Source organism: Mesoplodon mirus, assembly GCF_964341445.2.
Source record: "Mesoplodon mirus genome assembly, chromosome: 18".
NCBI lineage: Eukaryota > Metazoa > Chordata > Mammalia > Artiodactyla > Ziphiidae > Mesoplodon > Mesoplodon mirus.
Window position 1 is genome coordinate 38,575,359 of NC_138994.1, and position 5,167 is coordinate 38,580,525.

Sequence of the window (5,167 nt, forward strand, 5' to 3'; positions counted from 1 at the left end):
GCCTTTCTAATTTGTAAAAGAAAACATTTCCAACAACTGTAATCTTGTTATTTCCCATTTTCTCTTAGTGGTAGGTGTTTTTGAAACATTGGTTAGTCAAGTTTTAAGCCAAGAAAAAAATTGCTTTTTCATTTTGTAACTTTAATTCCAGGAATTAATTTCCTCAGTTTGTCACTGGAGGACACCATCTTGCTCAGATTATCTTTATTTCCATGATGATAGGCTAATGGAGGTCCCAAGTGAGGGAAGGTTTATTCAACCACTGACATTTTCAATAAAACTCAACGCGCATTCGACGGCAGCTCGACCCCATTTATTCCATTAATATCTTTCCCAGCACCACTTTTGGAGGTGCTTTCTCAAATAAATCTATAAATCTGTTTAAAAGTAACAACTACACGCCAATTCCTTGAATTAGTGAATTGTACCAAGGGTTAATTAAACTGACTCAAAGAGGATAAACTTTTAGGGACATTCAACAAAAGAGACATCTCAGAGGTCAGAAAATGTAACCCACCTTATCAGTGGGAAAGGCGATCAAAACTCAGCAGCAATGTTCACAAAGTATAGGTGACAATAATCCCCAATAATGCTCAACTAAATGAAATACCATGCTAAACTCAGAGCTTCTATCCCATAACAGGAATCTTAAGAAATGTTACCAGAAGTGTTGGATGTACCCTTGCCTGGCATTTACAGTCCAGAACATGTTTTTCCATCACTGAAATGGGCTCAATCAGAATTAAAGATTTCTTGATACTTTTCTGCCTTCCTACTGCCAAACGAAGGGGCTTTACTGGGGATGTATTGACAACTGAGCATCCAGACTGACGGGGTGCTTCACGGATGCCAGTTGCCAAGACCACAGAGCCAAGTGAAGAGAAAAAAGGAAAAGTCTCACTGTGAAAATGTCCTGTGAGGTTTTCAGGTGCACTCTCCCTAACATATGCCCTTGTGTAGCTATAGAATACAGCTGGGCTTTATCTCCGAGTCAAAACCACCATGTCCCTGAATTAGTTTTCAGTTTCAGAAAGAACAGGTATATTTTATTTGTAGGCAAATTGGATCTAATACTTTTAATCATGTCATTATTTTAAGGGTACTATAATAGGTTCCCTGTTATAAGAATAAATAATAATCCCAGCTTTCATTTCTTGCAGCAACCAAGACAACATTCCCTGGGTTTTTAGATATGTGTAACAGTTTGGGAGTCTGACCAGCTGCTGAACGGCAGCAAGCAAGTAATGGGTAATATTTCAGAAGGAGAACTCGTGCAGGACTTGTATATCACGTTGAGGTTTTGGGATATTAGACAGTCAACTCTGCGTATAACGTGTCCGGCCAGTTGCAAGGCAAGAATTACTAGTCGTCCAATATTATCTCTTAAAAAAAAAAAAAAAAAAAACCTAGTGTTTATTTTGCATTTTTTATCACAGCACCTTCAGAAAACTTTAAAAAAATTAATTCTCCTCCCCAATTAGAATTCAACTGATAGCTTGCTTGTGTTTTAATCTAATACTAGCTGCTTCTTAAACCCCAAGCAGCTAATTTTTAGTCTAATAATAAACTTTAACAGTCCATTATGGATACAGGCTTATTAAATGCCTTTTACAATTAGCAAAAGTTCTCTGGTTTCAGCTTTTGATTTTAGAACAGGATACAGATAGGATTTTGTCTTTGTGCACCACCGTTAAGTAATTTAACTGCCTAAAAAGAGTAGCCATCATATCTCCCCATTCACAAGTATCTGATTTACCCTGTCATTTATTTTCTCTGGGCCCTTTGCAACCGCTCAGGCTTACATGCAAATAACAGTTTTCTACAAATTGGCTACTGTTTCAAGCTGCAACCCAGAAACTTAGAATTTACAAATCCAAAACTGCATCTTTGAAAAGCAAGTAATAGAAGAGGATGAGAACACAAGTTGACCATTGGCGTAGGCAGAGGAGGGAATGTGAACAAGGACGGTCCACCTGCGAACGCCACGCTTACAAAGCTGAGAGCTTTATAAGACCCTCTGCTAAATTATCTACTGGAAAAGTAAAAGCATTTGTCCCTGGTTAGATGACACAGGCATTATTATATCCTGTTACTAAGGCTAGTTAGGATTCTTCCCAGGAATGTTCTATTATCCAGCTTTGTTTGGGATTCTGATATACTAAACAAAGTAAAGAAGGTGCCTTCCATGCAGGCCAGAAAAATTCCATTATTGCCTATTTAGTACCATTCTTTGGCTCAGAAAACATCTACTGTCATTTCAAAAACATGCAACCAGATGTTTCTTTAAAGAATACCTTATACTGGTATATCTCAAACTGTAGACCTCGCAGACCAAGCATACTCACCTAATAAAGTCAGGACTAGAAGCTGAATACTGTCCCTTTGAGGGGAGCGGCGGGGGGAGGTTTCCACTGGGCACCGATACAAATAGAAACACATATAAGGCAAGTACTGAATTCTGAGGGTGATCAGTTATTCTCGTTTATCTGGAGTACTTATCAACATTTGAGTACCGTGAAAAGACACACTTTAAGAGTCCACAGAGAAAGAGTAGGTCCACTAATGAACACCAACCCCAGGCTACATCCTCGGACCTCAGAAACTGCCCTAATTGCCTAGGTGCAAGCTCACCATCTTCTGGCACCACCAAAATGCTACAGGTATTCATAAGTGAACGTGGTCACAAAGTGAGCTGCTGCTGAGAATTAACTCCAAGGAATGGCTAAGGCTATCTTAACTATTCACGCCAACAGATTCTGGTAACTATTCAAAAACGAGACACAGGCATTGCCAGGCAACGTCTGCTCAGCATGTGGGGTCTCATGCTCACTTCTAGTAACAAACGAGGCCACTCATCTTGACCCAAGATTTTCAAAAGCAACTGCTGTCGAGAGAAACCGCTGGCCAGTTTAATAGAAACAATGTAGTAGAGCCATTAACCACACATTAGAAAAGGGAAAAAAGTCTCCCAAGGGATTCACAGAATGTAGGTGGCTGGAGGAGGTGCCCAGTGGAACTGGGTCCCCGACTGATTGTGGAGGGGGAGGCCTGCCTCCTGGGCTGTATTGCCACGTGGACACGGGGGCTGCAGTGAGGCGGATCCCCAGCACCCTGTCAGGGTCCAGAGCCGACTGCATGGGGGCCTGCTCCTTCCCTCCTTAGGTTTGCAGAGCTCTAGCCCCCGAACCAAGAGAACACACGAGGGCAGGTGTGAGGGCCGGGAGTGAGGGCCCTCCTCCCCAACCCCGACAGGAGGGGCTCACATGACTGCCCTGCAAACGCGGGACCAGGCCCTAAACACCGGGCCCTCTGGAAATCAAAGTTTCAAAATAATGCGGTGTTTCAATGAATCACTATTCGGGGAAAAATCTAAGAGTGTCCATCCACATCAGGAGCCCACAAGAAAGTTACTTTTTCCTTAAATAGCCATGACTGGCAACTACTAGAATTCTCACAGTTGAGGTGATTTTAATTCAGATCCAGGTAAATGAGAAGTTGTCCAATTGTTTTTAAAAAAACAAAACTGCGTAACTTGCCACACTGATAGAAGGAAAAAAAAATTTTTAATAAATTTATTTATGTTGGACTTCTTTGGGTCTTCGTTGCTGCCTGTGGGCTTTCTCTAGTTGTGGTGAGCAGGGGCTACTCTTCGTTGCTGTGCGTGGACTTTCTCTAGTTGCGGTGAACGGGGGCCATTCTTCGTTGCAGTGCGCGGGCTTCTCACTGCAGTGGCTTCTCTTGTTGCAGAGCACGGGCTCTAGGTGCACGGGCTTCAGTAGTTGTGGCACGTAGGTTCAGTAGTTGTGGCTCGTGGGCTCTAGAGCTCAGGCTCAGTAGCTGTGGCCCACGGGCTTAGTTGCTCCACAGCATGTGGGATCTTCCTGGACCAGAGCCGAACCCGTGTCCCCTGCATTGGCAGGCAGATTCTTAACCACTGTGCCACCAGGGAAACCCGGAAAATTTCCATTAGATATTTCCTCTTTCCTAAGTGCAGGCACGTGGAAGTACACATGAAAATGACATAGCTCATCTAAGCTGGACAACTGAGAGCACGGATGAGGGGTCAAATCCAGCCCTCGCCTATTTCTACGTCAGCGTTACTGGAGCCAACCTCACCCTCTCGTTTACAGATCAGATGCTCCGTGGCTGCTTTCCTGCAGCAAAGCAGTGGTCGTCATGACAGACCACATGACCCCAAAGCCTCTCTGTTAGAGCAACCTTTTAGGCATGAGGTTTCAGTTTCTTTTTGTAAATAATGAAAATGTGCCTCACTACACAGCTGGACACATTTTAAACAGCGAATGTTACTAGCAAGAGGTTCTTTAAGGACCAAATTCCAGTTTAATCTGAGCACACCTTACAGAGGCTCCACACCATCCTGGGGCTAAATCAGGGGACCCGAGTCAGATGCATTCCAGAGTTCTGAAGAGAAGGGACGCTGAACACAACCAAAATGCAACTGTGCAGATGAACAGAAAATGCTTCTGAAGAAAAAGCGGCAAAGTCTGGTGTTCGTCTCACAAAAAAGCCCGAGATTCCAAAAGAGCGGCCCCCACACCGAAGGTCCCCATGGGCACAGCCTATCTGCTCAATTCACAAGCCACCCTGTCACTCACGTAAACGTGAGTTCTAATTACAAAACATTAGCTTCGGCCTGATGGACTCGCCCAGCTCTTTTATTTTTTAAGGCAACTGCTATCAACTATTTATTTATTTATTTAGGGCTGCATTGGGTCTTTGTTGCTGTGCGCAGGCTTTCTCTAGTTGCGGCGAGCGGGGGCTACTCTTCATTGCGGTGTGCGGGCTTCTCATTGCGGTGGCTTCTCTTGTTGCGGAGCACAGGCTCTAGGCACGTGGGCTTCAGTAGTTGCAGCACGTGGGCTCAGCAGCTGTGGCTCGCGGGCTCTAGAGCACAGGCTCAGTAGTTGTGGCACACGGAGTTAGTTGCTCCATGGCGTGTGGGATCTTCCTGGACCAGGGCTCAAACTCGTGTCCCCTGCATTGGCAGGTGGATTCTTAGCCACTGCGCCACCAGGGAAGTCCCGATACCAACTTTAGATTCACATCTTCCAATAATTCCTAAAATCTGTATCTGTTCACAATGAATATGTTCTTTAAAAGCTTTTCAGAGGAAAAAAGTGATACAGAAGACACGCCAATGTTCAAA